Source organism: Myxocyprinus asiaticus, chromosome 42 (genome assembly GCF_019703515.2).
Source record: "Myxocyprinus asiaticus isolate MX2 ecotype Aquarium Trade chromosome 42, UBuf_Myxa_2, whole genome shotgun sequence".
Lineage (NCBI taxonomy): Eukaryota > Metazoa > Chordata > Actinopteri > Cypriniformes > Catostomidae > Myxocyprinus > Myxocyprinus asiaticus.
In genome coordinates, this window is record NC_059385.1 from 15,079,862 (window position 1) to 15,095,378 (window position 15,517).

Genomic DNA, 15,517 nt, shown 5'->3' on the forward strand with positions numbered 1-15,517 from the left:
TACAACTCAGTACAGTACACTCAATGCATTTAACAGCTTTTTTCTGGCTTATTTTGTCTTCATTTGCATGTTCAGAGCAGATTTGAAAAATCTATGCCATATGCTAATTATTATACATACCATTTTATATTATATATACAGTATGCCAAAAAATTAAATGTCATTTTTTTTAAACAACACACTAAAATCCTCTCAAATTTTAACAAGCATACAATATTCACTGAAAGAATCTACAACAAATTTTCTGGTCTTTCTTCTGACTGATAGTTTTCTTTATTGGGTTAGATTGAGGAAGGCTCATCTTCCCATTCCAGCAAAACCTTTCTATGTGTTTAACAGGACTTCAGGAGATGCTCACACATACAATGCAGCCCTGACGCATGATGCAAGGGAGGCCAACAGTGAGCACAAAGATGTTAATGTGGTCACAATCAAGTGTTACTCTCTCTCTCTCTCTCTCACCCTCTTTCTGTCCATCTTCAGTGAAGCTCATTATAGTGGAGATGCAGATGGGTCAGGGGCATACACACTCTCACACACTGTCACACACTCTGAGGAACATGTGACGGTGTAAATGTGCTGAAAGGGTAATTTGACACCCACTTGGCTATGATAGCCTGTAATTCTCCGACTCTTCCTGTACTCCTCCTCGGCACGCACACATTGAGTGCTCTCTCACATAGAAACCACTGCAGAAATGTGCTGGGTCTTCTCGCCATTTTTACCGCTTGCAAAACCCATCCCACTCATGGATTTACAGCATGTACTAGAGCGATTCACAGGCGAAGCTCACTTAGAGGTTTAATGGAGGAAACCTGTGATTTCTGTCCACTCAATTCATTCAGACTGACAGTGCAATTTTCTTCTTATTGTGATATGGGTATTTTTTTTCCCACAAATATGCTTGCAGGAAGCATCATTGCTCAAGGACAATAGCCCTGACAAGCCAGTGACAGTGAAAAAAATTTCTCAGGGCAGTGGCGGATTTGGGCGGCATGAGGCACCCACACACTTTTAATTTGAATAAAACTTTGTGTTTTTTCATTTTCAGGGTTACGGTTATTAGCATGTCACTCCACAACAGTGGCCATCATATTTCAAAATCGATGTCTTTGGACTTTCTGGTTAGTGAGCTTAGGTACATTTGTTTTTTCGCATGCAAATATAATGCGAAAATGAAAACTGATGCAAACAAGTGCTAAAATGAAAAACAAAGATTATTATTGATTATTGACTTATTTGGTGATTTTATGATTGATTTAGTTATTTTAGTTTTTTAACAATTTCATTATGTATTTAATGATTTATTTAAATATTTAAATATTTAATTTTGAGTAATTTGACCCTCCATAGTATGTGGGCACCCAAACACCTTTCTTTCAGCATAAGCAAGAAAGTCATACTTTCATAAAAGGAAGACAAAAGGAGGAGTTTTAATTAATATTACAGACCATCTTTAGTGCTGAACAACTCAAGTTCTTGCATGAACATGCAAACCACTGTGAACATGTTTCTCTCATAGCACTCACGAACACACAACAGACATCAAGATTTAACTGAAAAATTATTTAAATTCTTAAATGACCTAAATTGTTTCTCACCAAATCCTATTGTAGCCTATGTCTTCAGAAGACTTGCAATTTGTCACACTAGTCACATTGAATACATTTATGATTCTTTTGGGTTGTTTTCTTTCGCTTTCAAGTGTGGCTCTATCCATTGCTATTGTATTGAAAAGATGGACCAAGATATACATTCATACATTTTCTTTGGTGTTCTGCATAAGAAAAACATGAGGGTCAGTAAATTATGACAGAATTGTATTTTTTTTTGGATGAAATACAAAAACAAATCCTCTTCAATCTTTCTGGCCTTTTATTGCCGGGGAAAAAACACATGGTATAAAACAATACATGGTTTAAAACATGGTAATTATACGATAAAGACATGCTGACATTTACTGCCTTTACCTTACATTTACCTATGCATAATCTTTCCAACTTGTTAATTTGACTGGATGCTTCTTTTTTCGAGTTTAGTCAGAGAATTTTAGGTTATTTTAAAAACAATAACAATCCAGTTGCTAAAATACTGGACAATGGACATCCCGCACACTGTAATTCACCCCAAAATACGAGACGTCTTGGCTAATATCAGTCAGTTGACAACCCTGCATGTCTTGCAACCTGTGCATGTTTGCCATACAAATTGCCATACATGCCAAGCGACTTGTAAAGTTGTTTTTATCTAATGTAGTAAATTATGTAATACAAACCTGGTATCTTGAAGCGTTTTGATAAAGTTAATAATTTGAATAGTTTGCTGACTACCACCCCTGGAGTTCACGAGTTCAAATCCCAGGGCGTGCTGAGTGACTCCAGCCAGGTCTCCTAAGCAACCAAATTGGCCCAGCTGATAGGGAAGGTAGAGTCACATGGGGTAACCTCCTCGTGGTTGCTATAATGTGGTTCGCTCTCGGTGGGGCGTGTGGTGAGTTGTGCGTGGATGCCGCGGTGGATGGCATGAAGCCTCCACATGCGCTATGTCTCTGCGGTAATGCGCTCAACAAGCCACGTGATAAGGTGCGCGGGTTGACGGTCTCAGACATGGAGGCAACTGAGATTCGTCCTCCGCGCACCCGGATTGAGGCGAGTCAGTTCGCCACCACGAGGACTTAGAGTGCATTGGGAATTGGGCATTCCAAACAGGGGAGAAAAAGGGGAGAAAACAAAAAAATAATAATAATTTGAATAGTTTTTTCATGCATAAAGGAATAATTCCCATTCATTCCCATTAATTTCTTATGCTTATCATAGTCAGGACACATTTAATACACCGCTGGATGCAACAGCTTTCCATAAAGCATGAAAACTAAGGGTGTACTCACACTAGGCAATCTGTACCATGCCTGAGCACGTTTGACCCCCAAAGTCCAGTTCATTCGACTAATGTGATTGCTCCGTACCGTACCCGGGCATAGGTGCAGTGTTTACTGGAAATTTGCGCAGATGAGAGTATACAGGAACAGCTGGATACTACACACAAGAACACAAAAGAACTCCGAGATATTTGATAAAATTCGCAACTGTCTTCGTGCCAGTGGATACCAAAGAACCATTGAGCAATGACGTGACAAGCTAAAAATAACTGCGGGTTCAGTATCTGAAGGTACGGAATGCACTCCGTAAATCTGGCAGCTCGTCAGATGAAAAGGATAAATTCCAGTGGTACGATGCTGTTGACAATTAGGCATGTTAGAGGGCTGTGTGTCACCACGCCCCAAAGGACTCAAAATAAGCAACAAAGTAACGTTACAATGATGGACTCCATTGTGCTCTGCAAGAGTGCTTTTCTTCCTGTTTTCTTCAAAACTAAAAGTTGCATCATAATGACGTAAGCATGCTCAGGCCCGGAACGTTAAGTGCAATGTGAGTGCAGGCCAGTGGGGGAGTGGGGAGGGGGGACAATTGTGCTTGGGCACGGTACAAGGCAACTGGGCCTAGTGTGAGTACGCCCTAATATAGATGGCAGGATGAACTGATGGTAAAACAAACTGTGAACATCAGTAGCATGTGAGTAGCTTGTGTACTCATTGCATTTGCTAATGTGAATTTGAACAGTGTCCTTGGTATATTCAGACAATTGGCTCCTAACATGAGTGTTAATGCTACACAGTAATGAGCAGGTTGCACATTGCCAAACCATAAATAACATTGCAGATGCTTTATGAAGCTGTTGTCACATTTTATTACTTAGATCTTTCTCCTTCAGTGATTCTCCATTGGTTTCACCTTGTCAGTTGGTTTCTATTTTACATTAGGCAACCAGTGGTGAACACAACTGAAGCTGTGATTATGCTCTTGGTAGTCAATAATTCACAAACCAAAACCCACTGTGGTTAGCCAATACCTACCCTGAAATCGACCCCATTTTGCCAAATTAATGACAAGCGCCTTCTCCCATCAGACATTTCTGCATCAATTTAAACATAATTATCTTTCCTTCGAGTGCTACTGAGAGCTCATTGTGCATGAACAACCTCTGAAACACGGGTTCTGGTCCAATGGGAACCAGAAAGTAATCGTATTCACATAAACAATGGCGAGTGTGATTCGAAGGTTGAATTTTCGCTCTAAAGGTTGCATTTTCGTTCTCAAATTTAACTTTTACTCCACTGAGGGTTAGGTTTAGGGTTGGGTTTGTTTTAGGGGTAGAGTTAATAAAATATGCATTCCTGTTGACTGTATTACATCATATACTGTACAACTAACAATACAACTCGATTTTGGCACCACTCTGTGGACATTTCAGTCAGAAACTAAAACTCATATGTGCCTATATATTTAACAACACTTCCATCTTTGGCCAATGGGGGGCAGTGGTTCAAATTTTGGAGTGCACAGACTGATTTCGGCAGCAGAACTTTCGACGTACTGTTGTCGAATTGACAGTGAGATTAGTCTGGCTTGTTCAGTGATAGTTTTGTCCTAGGTTTTTAAGGATGGGGGCATGTCACATAACTTGTTCATGTTGCCTAACTTTGTTAGCTTCTAACAAGTGACTTCAATTTGTGCCAAAATACCGTAGACTGTGGACGCACAGCCTTTGACCCTTGAAACGTTTTCTACTCCCTTTTAAAGAAAGCCAGAGACTTGTTGTTGTTGTTGCCATATTTCTTCTTTTGCTATCCATTATTATATGGTTAGTTGTATTTTATCATTTACATTAAGTAATGTTTTGTTTTTTTGTGCTGTCTGTGAACCAATCAGAACAGACTTGCGACTTCTCTAAGTTTTTCAATCTGTATGTGTGTGTGTTCTGCCACACTGTTAGGGACCACAGGCCTGGGTGGAAAAACAGAAGAGGCCCGTAATACTAATAAACGAATGCAATGTTCTCTTTGCCTCTCTCACGTTCCAGAGCTTGCCCTCTGGTATAGCAGAGAAAGAGGCTGAATAATTGGAAAATATCCTTGCCTTCAATTCCAGCGAGATCCCTCTATTTATCTCTCGCTTTGTGACTCTCCCTCTCTCCATCTTCTGCCTGCACAATGAGATACTGTTCTCATTTTGCCTCTTAAAAGGAACAATTAGCCTGGTTGGAATATGTGTGTGTGCATGCGTTTTCAAAATTGGAGCTGAAAGGATATGCTGTATTTACATATCCCTCTGTAAATCGTGTATTCAGATGGCTTGAATTCGCAGTGCCAGGGAAGAGGAATACTTTCAGCAGCTCATCTGTGCCTCTTTTAACTTGTGTGCATGCACACACCCCCAACACATGCTTTGAGCTAATGGCCCTTCTGTTATTGGACATTCAACAGACCCAGTGCGGCATGTAAGACAGGAAGCTGAGTGTTGTGAACTTCCTGCCATGCCATAAAACAGAGAAAGAAAAACACCTATTTTCCACAATCCATCCTCTTTTCTCCCTCCTCTTCTCTCATTCTCACTTTTTTTTTTTTTTAGTCTTCCATTTATCCATCCACTCTGGCACCTCCCAAACCCCTGCAAGGGAAGCACTTTAACATGCATTTAAAGTGAAAGCTTTTTGGAATCTTGACAAGAGTATGCGGGAGGAAATTGCGCTGTGTTGATGCAGTGAATGACAGCCTCACAGTAGGGTCACAAAATGTTTCATTTTCACCCTTGATGCCGATTGGAATAAGTAAATATTTATATATTAATAAATAAATATAATACATTTTTATATAGCTTCAATGTAGTTAGCTATTTGTTTTTCATTAACTTATGGTGCAGCAAATTACTACTTTTTTTAAAAGAGTAGCTTGCCTAAGTTTAGCTACTTTAAGTTATGAGTAGCTTGTGAACACTAATGTAAAGCTTGTGGTTTTTAATGTTTTTTTTTTTTTCTTTTTTTTTAAGTCTATATCATATTTTAAAACTGTGCAAACTGAATGTGACTTTTTTTTTTATTATTCATTGAGGCTTTTTAAAGCAAGCATTTCTATTACTATAGAAAAATATGAAGAAACAATAATCTAATAAAACCCTGTCTATGCTACAGACAGAAATCCTACCACAAATTGCATGGGTTGTTGAGGAGAGGTGTGCTATTATGTTTCTAAGGGAATCTTCACCAGGCAGACGGGGAAAAAATAGGCAATAATAATAATAATTATAAAATCCTATAGACTTCCACTGAAAGAAGGATTCAAGACATATTTAGAGGCCAGAATAAAATAGAGAAAGGGTTGGGCTTTTTCTGACTTGGGTCAGAAAGCAACCACCTAGCAACCACCCAGAACACCCTAGCACCCACATAGCAACACCTTGGCAACAGAACATCCTAGTGTTACTGTGATTCACTGTCTGCCCTGTGTTTTGCCTCTGTCATCTGTTCCACCCGGACTACACTTCCCATAATCCCCTGCTCTGATCATTTCCAGCTGTTCCCCATTGTTCTCACCTGTGTTCCATTCACTCATTAGTCTTTGTCTGTTTAATGCCCTGTTGTTTGCTCATTCCTTGGCAGTTGTTATGTGTTTTGACCTCCCATGTATTTCCTGTGTTTTCCCACCGTGGATGTTTTCTTTGTTCCTGTGTTTTACCCGTTATCCTGTACTTTGTTTATTTTATTAAAGAATGTTTCGCTGCCCCTAGATCCAGCCTCCCGTGACCTCCTTCCTCACGTTACAGAACAACTGACTGCAAATGGATCTAGCACCGTATTTTGTTCAACTAAGCCAGGTGGACTTATCAATCAGAGAGTTCCCCCATTTCTTCTCCACTGTTACCGTCCACACTGGTTTTGATGATGAGACCCTGAAATCCATCTACCGAATCGGACTACCAACATGCCAGCAAGTCAGGAGGGAATTGCCGGAGACCGGAGATTGCACGTGGGAGGAGTATGTGAGGCTAATTTTAGAGACACTTGCTGCAGAGGATCCACCTCTCTCAATCCCGGTTCCAGCTTCCGAGTCTTCCACGCCTGAGTCTGGGCCACGCCCTGTCAAGGCCATGCATCAGCCCGCTCCATGCCGCGTCACAGCAACGCCTCAGCCCGCTCCATGCCACGTCACAGCAACGCCTCAGCCCGCTCCATGCCACGTCACAGCAACGCCTCAGCCCGCTCCACTCCATGTCCCAGTCAAGTCTGAGTTGGTTCCATGCCATGTCATAACCTTACCTTCCACGACTCCCTGCTTGAAGCCCTTATCGGCCCTTGTCTCCAAATTGAATTTTCCACCCCTGATGTCGGTGCGTAGGGTCATGAAGACCCTTCCTCACAGCTTGTCAGTACTCCTGCCTGCCACGGCCAACGAGCCGATGCCCACGCCTGTCCCAGAGCCAGCGTTGCCAGCCTCGTCTGTCCCAGAGCCAGCGTTGCCAGCCTCGTCCATCCCAGAGCCAGCGTTGCCAACTTCAGCCTACTGGAGGAGGAGGAGGAGAAAAAAGGCTTCCATTACCAAGTCTCAACCCATGTTCACGACCACGGAGGTCATCTCCGAGTCTCTGTCCATGCCCATGACCACGGAGGTCGTTCCCGAGTCTCTGTCCATGCCCACAACCACGGAGGTTGTTCCCGAGTCGCTGTCCATGCCCATGACCACGGAGGTCGTTCCCGAGTCTCTGTCCATGCCCACGACCACGGAGGTCGTTCCCGAGTCTCTGTCCATGCCCACGACCACAGAAGTCGCTCTCGAGACTCTGCTCATGTTCACGACCACTGAGGTAATTTCTCAGTCATCCTGGACTCTTAGCTTCGAGCCTGCCACGGCTCCGCCTTCTACGGCTTCGTCCCTCGAGCCTCCTATGGCTCCACCTAGCATGGCTCCACCCTCAGAGTCTTCCACAGCTCCAGTCTCTACCCTGTGGTTGCCATCCAGGCCTCCTGACCCTTTTTCAGCTCTGTGGCTGCCAACCAGGCCTCCTGATCCAGTCCCTACCCTGAGGTGGTCTCCCTGGTTTCATGGCCATCCACCTGATCTGCTCTGGTCTCCCTGGTGTCATGGCTGTCCACCTGATCTGCCCTTGTCTCCTTGGTCTCAAGGCTGTTTGCCTGATCTGCCCTGGACCCCTTGGTCTCTTGGCCATCCGCCTGATCTGCTCTGGTCTCCCTGGTCTCATGGCTGTCCGCCTGATCTGCCCTGGTCTCCTTGGTATCCTGGCCGTCCGCCTGATCTGCTCTGGTCTCCTTGGTCTCTCGGCCGTCCGCCTGATCTGCTCTGGTCTCCCTGGTCTTCCGGGCCTCCACCTGATTCGCTCCGGTCTCTTGCACTAGGAAGCACCACTCACATTTTCTTCTCTGGTAACATCTAGTAAAATTGACATTAATCAAGCTAAATTTGTCATGGTATTTTGTGTGAAGCCTTTGCATGTTTCCACTGATTATGGTTTAAATAATGGGTATTGTATTATTGCTTGTTTTGATTATTGGTTGGGCGGTTACCTCCACATTTCCACAGAATCCCTCAACAGTGTAAGTGAATAGGCATCCAAAGTCAGATTCATCAGCCAATCAGATTGATTTATTTGTTCTTGGTGGGTGTGATCTTTAGGAAATGTCCCAGTCGAGGCCTTCTAGCTGGCCTTGAGTGACACAATCACGCTTTAAGTGATAATTTGAAAGCGAAGAGTGCGAGATCGTAATCACTGCCGCTATTGCCATTGAGAAAGATATCCTTATGGATTTAAAAACATGAGATGTTCTGCATGACCGTGTGATTGCTTAATTTATTAACAGGAAAGGAGGATTGATTTTCACTTCAAGTAAATTGGTCTTTTTTTTTTTTTTTTTTTTGCATTGTTATAGCAACATCAGGAGTTTTCTAAGTGTAAATTAGGCTGCTTGAGCATTCAGTGTCCGACCAAGTTTTGAAAAGTAGTGCTGCGTTCCATTCAACTCGGAAAGTCGGATTTTGCAACTTCCAACTAGGAAAAGTGCAATGGAATGCATCTTGAAGCCAGAATTACAGTTTGTAGGCTCATGCAGAAATTCTCAACTATAATTTCGCCGAGATGCAGGGGTATGATGTCACACAAAAGTGTCGACACACAAAGTAAGTGATAAACATTCACTTTATTAATTACTATCGATAAATAAGTTCGTTTCCACATTACATGATATTAAAGCTTGTTTAACAAACGCTTGCAGAAACAGGTGTATAAAACATTATAATCTCTTTTGATAATCGTACACCTGAAGCACAAATGCTAGCGCTGCAGCATTGTTTATCAGTTGGGTTGCTAGGAGACATCTCTAATCAGAGTCAAACCCCTGCTAAGCTAAGTGAGCGTTGCAGTTCCGAATATCAAGGAATGGAATGCATTTATGGTTGGAGATATCAAGTAGGAATATCCCACATCCAACTTGAATGGAACGCAGCATAACCATGTACCCTGATGAAAAGAAATTTATTGGAAGCAACATTTAAATTGCAAATATTATTAGATTTTTCCAGATATTATTGACCTCCTTGGTAGATTCATATGAAAAATTATGATTTTTGACGTTCATTTCACAAAACAGTCATGCTGCAGTTAAAATTAGGCTTGCTTGAGAATTAAGTGTCATTTCAAGTTCTGGCTTTCATGCGTGGATGTGTTTTTAAAATGTCAGTTGGTATTACTAGTTGACTGCCACGTCATATATGATGCATACGGCATCTTATTCATTGTGAAACTGTGTTTTTTTAATGGCATGAATCACACTGAAGGCCTAGACTTAAAATGCACGGCCCGTGGCTGATTTTCACAAGAATAACATTAGCAAAGATATCTGATGTGTTTATATGAGGAAAGTGGTCTTACAGACAGCATCTCCTTTGATATATCTTCCTTTTCCAATTAAATGTTTAATGTCATACAAATTCATGCATTGGGAGATTTTATACCGATGTAACATATCATTTAAGCGAATGCATAGAAGTGGTATGATCTACATACATATCAATAGCAATTTTGTTGTCAACACACTGAAAACAGGCTGCTATAAGAATAAACATCAAAACAACTTAGGAAACCAATAGCAGTGTGAATGTGAACATACTAATGATAGCTTTTACCCAGATGTCTGTACATGCATTTATGCACATATTTGTCACCATGAAGAGAATGCCAAATAATGACGGGGGATTTATTTACCTCATCTCTCTTACATACAGATGGCTGTTAAAGTTGATAATAATATGCTGGCAGAGTTCCATATGTTACAATTTAACTGTCAGCTCAGGCTTGAATCAGAACAAGAAGTCTGAGTTCCATTTAAACCATAATGACAGACTGCAAAGGTTTTACAAGAACTGGGTCTTTTAAAATGATTTTGGTCAGGGCTGGTTTGTGTGTGTGTGTGTGTGTGTGTGTGTGTGTGTGTGTGTGTGTGTGTATGTGGTAAATCTTTAACTGTCTGAAATGCGATTGTAACAGGTAAAGGATGGGCAAGGAGGAGGCGGGAACTGGCAGAACAGTCAACGTAAACTTGAATGACAGAAATAAACTCACACAGCGGCCACGTGTGTCTCTTTCTCTCCCGAACTGGCATCTCGGGCTCCCCTTTATCTCTCTCTCCTGCTGATTAGTTGACTCAGTGCCGGCCATGCACCCTCACGGCCTAGCCACTCCTCCCCTGCCCAATTAAGGCGAGATGAGGGAAGGAAGAGAGGAGAGGGAAAGGGCGAGCGGGAGAGAAAGTAGAAAGTGAGAAAAACTTGCTTGCCGGTCCCCGGACACGCCGTCACCTGGTCCTCAGCCACTCCTCCACCCTCTGGCGGACGGCAGCGAGTCCTCCGACCCCTGGCGGACGGAATGGCTCCTCCCTTGGCGGATGGCAGCGAGTCCTCCGACACCTGGCAGACGGAATAGCTCCTCCTCTTCCTGGCAGATGGCAGCGGTTACTCTGACTCCTGGCGGCTGGCAGTGACGACTCCTTCCCCTGGCGGATGGCAGCGGCAAAGACTCCACGACAGCATATCCCTCCTCCCTCCCAGGAGGGTTTCAGAGAGAAACTGTCATAGAAACATGTCAACTTCTCAAACATGTTGTACGTTAACAATCCATTTAAAAAAGTTGTTTACTTACATTATGAGTAATGAGTTTTTGTTTTTTGTTTTTGTTTTTTACTTGAATTATGACATTTGTTCACTCTTTGCACCCTCTGATGGTCCTGGTTTCCATTTTATTTCCTTCCAGTAGTCTTCCCTATTCAGTCCTCTTTCTTGTATTACTCAATGCTGTTTCAGCATTACAGATGGCTAACAAAGTTGAGTGGCCTCGGTTTCTGTAGCCTATGTTCTATAGTCCTCAGACTTCAGTTGTCCCTACAGAAGCAACGTCAGTGATTATGACAGTGAGTCAATTCTGCATTTAAGGTTCAGATTGTTTATCTAGCTGCTTGGATCAGATATTTTTAAGTCTGAAAAGGCAGACAGTTCATCATCTGTTAGAGAGAGGCAGGTCAGGTCAGGTCTTGAAGCATGGTATATGAGTGTCAATGGTCCATCAGACAAAAGTACTGCTTTGTAAACCGTACTCAGCTGCCTGTTTCAAATATCAGGAAATGCTAACATTTGCTGAAACATTACTGCTGCTTTGAGATTTGAGAGTGTCTCTAACACTGATAATCACTTTGTCAGCAGAAGCTTGGGAATAAAGGAATTTTAGTTCACATTCATACACCAAGTTCATCTCCTAAAATTCTTAGAAGTAAAAATAGGTGCAAATGAGACCATTAATGATAGATAGACTAATGAGCTATACAATTAATGTGCATAGCCTAGCTCAGACAGTTTGGACTTGGAAGAATTTAATAAGAGATGTTTGAGTTCAATATTAAAATTTCTGACTTTTGATTGCAGACATTGGCGTGTTGGAAAATCCAGGCACAGTTTGAGACATTGTTGAGATCTCCTCTGAAAGTCTAGAGGAGACGCATGTGAGATTACTGTGGTCTTTGTCTCTGAAGAAAAATCTGAAAAGCAGGAGGCTTAAGTAAAAGTCTACATTTCTTATGAAGCAGCTGTTATGCATTAAGGCTAAAAATAAACAGGCTTTCCAAAGAAAAGCACAAGCCCTTCATCATATATGCACACATATTGACACAGTGTGTACTGTATGTATGTGTGATCTTCTATCTACAGTATGTTTGTATCTAGATCAGTTAAGAGTGTGTTATAAGTTTGAAGAGATAAGCTTGTGTATTTTCAAGATGACGACATCTCAAGAGGTAGAAAAAGATTGTGGCTGACATGAATCTGGATGTGCCGAAAGTAAAATGTGCTGACAAGACATATTTGCTTTCAGAGTCGATAAACACTCAAGGAGCTCTTTTCTTGGAAAAAACAGATGGTCAAGAATGAGTTTTCGTTTGCAGAAATATGTTTTATGAAATGGCTGAAAAACATAAAATAGTTTAGTTACATTTGATAAAATAACTCTTCTGTAGTGGTTACTGAATTATGTATCAGACATGTTGATGTAAGTTTGAAGGGATAATTTACCCAAAAATGAAAATTCTGTCATCATTTATTCACCCTCAGGTGTTTTGAAAACCTGTATGACTCTTACTTTGGTGGAACAAACCTAATTACACAGTTAGATATAGCAGAATGTCCAGACTGCCCTTTTCTATATACAGTGAAAGTTAATCTTTTAAGGCAAGATTTTCAGCGAATAATGACTTAAATTTCCATCTTTGATCTCACAAAACTGTCAAATGGCTTCAGAAGACTTGGAATATAATGCATGAGTCATTTAAACTAATTTAATGATGCTTTTATGGTGCTTTATTGTCTTTTTTGGAGTTTCACAGCCCATGGTTACTATCCACTTTCATAGTATGGCAGAGAACAGCTCAGACATTTTGCTTAACTTCTCCTTTTGGGTTCCACAGGAGAAAAAAATCATATGGATTTGGAACAATATAAGAGTGAGAAAATGACGTCATCTTTTTAAAGACATGTACTGTATTATTGTTGTCTAATTCATTCATTTTGTGACAGCTAACACAATGAAAAGCATGCATACAAACCTACAAAAAATGATAAATATTTGAGTATATGACAAAACCGTTTCCTATGATCATGTGCTTATCTCATCAGTCCATTTAGAGTGTTTTACTGAGCAATTAAAAGCCCTCAAACAGATGACAAATTCAGTCCCGCCCTTCTGCTGTAATAGAGACAGCTGTTACATCCCTGCTCTCCCAGGGAGCAGACAGAAGAGCTCTCTCTGTTATTTCAGACAACATCGATAAAAACACTTCGGATACACTGCATGCAAATCGTTACAGTAACTTGTGATCTGATGCCAGAAAGAATGAAAAATCTTTATTGCTAATGAAAGTGCAAATGAGGCATTTGGTTAATGATGGGGTGAGGACAATATTGGCCTGATTGCAGGAGAATGAATTAAGTAATGCGTGTTATGCTCTTAGGCAATTACTGCTTTAATAATCAATTTCAATGAAATGCAGAATAGTGGGATTTTAAGGAGGAATCTTCTCACTTTCTCTTTCTTCCTTTTTCCCACACATAGACACTAATTGACCCATTATTATGATTGAGTCTATTGGCCTATTAATCACAAACAGAGGAGCACACCGTTATAGATGTACAGTATATAAATATTCTATTCTTTAGAACACAATGTACAGTATTTGCAAAATAAATGACTGCAGGTAGCTCAAGGAAATCCATATGCTGGTCTGTAACAGTTCAAATGGGTGGAAGTGTTGCAGAATCTGTACTTCCTTGAAGCATTGCATTGTATCCATTTTAATGAGGCATGAAAAAAAAATGCAGGGTGGAAAAAAAATTGTTCTGTTTTTTCTATTGAGATTCATGCATAAGAGATGCAACAATTAATGAAAGTGGGTGAAAAAAACATGTTGTTGCCCTCTAAATATTGAGCTTATCTAAGCTGAGCAGATCACTTTTTAGGCAGAGTATTTCATATTGTTTGTTTAACAAAACCTCTGTAAATCTTTCTTTAGTGATGGATCGGATTTCAAAAGCTGATTTTTCAGCCATTTCGACTTACAGTAGCTATCATATGAGTTGCTTTTTAGCATTGTGTTTTTACCTATCCAGCATCAGTGCTTATGCTATGCCACTCTTGACCGGACAAACATTCTGAATAAGTAAAGTAAGTTTCACTTGGCTTGAGAGGGCTCCATTTTCAGTGTGGTGTGATAGATGCAAGGATGCATTAAGTCACCCATGGGCTGGCCTAAAGGGAAAAACAATTCATGTTATTTATGACCAAAGAAATAAAAACAGTAATTAAAGGTGAAGTGTGTAATTTCTGCACCACTACTGTCACCAAATGGAATGGCAACCAATGGTTGGACAGATAGTCCTGCCCCAAACTCATGCCATTGATTGCACCAATGTTGCTATTTCAGGCTGTTCAGAAAGCTCAAACCATGTCATACGTGAAACTGAACGATGTGTTTGAAATCTTAATTGATTGTATATTTTTGCCTGATTGCAATCTCTAATTACCAAATATAACAGACATAGAAGTGAAGTCATGCACAGCCTGAGGGCAATACAGTAATAGATGAACACAGTTAAAATATTAAGGAGAAACACATGCTCGATTAGACAATGACTTATTGTATGCATATTGTAGTAAAAGATGCTTTAGCAACATATCATGCTTGAATCAGGCATGTTTTAATTTAAAATAAATGTATGCTACATTTCAGCTGAATTAATGAACTGGTAGAAAACCCAAAGATTTAATAGCTTGTATCATATGTCTGATCATCAGCCAGTGATTTTAGGCAGCAAATTTCATGATAGTTTTCACTGATTCATAAGCACTGATCAATCAACACAATGTGACTGGACAGATGTGATACCTTCTTTTAATATGCTATGTTATTTCCTTTTAAACTTGTCTATTTAGAAACTATTGCTTTGCTTCAATATACAAAAGTACAATGAATGGTTTGTCATAGTGTTGTAAAGCCACATTGGTGTCTGTTAGGAGCAAGTGTTCTTTGGTACAGTAATGTGGAATTGCTGAAATGCTATTATAAATAGGGTGACCAGACACCTGCTTGTGGAAAACGGGACAGCCCCTCCCAGCAAAAATTAAACTGACGTATCCTTACCTAGGAGCAGATCAATGCGAATTAGAGGGTGCATCCGCATCTGTAATTGTTGTCAAATTGTACTTTTCACTGGCTACAAGTTTTCTCAGTGTGCGCTTGTCCTTCACCTCCATGGGCGATGGAAAAACAAGCTCCACAAATCTCACACCTCACTTTCTAAGATCTGTCTTTGACTCCTTTTTTTAGAAACATTTTAGAAACATTTTTGAAGATCCTCATTAAATGTACAAGCATGCTTCCTTGACATTTTTCCAGCTGCAATTTCATCTGTGTGCTCTTTCAAACTGACTCTTCAATCAGTTCACTAACTGGACGTCTATTGATAGGGGATTGTGATTGGATAGTTTAATCTAATCATGTATTTCAAATAACACAGTGTGATTTTATTGGTTTTACAAGCCGTTTCCTTGGCTACCTTTGATTAGAATACTCACGT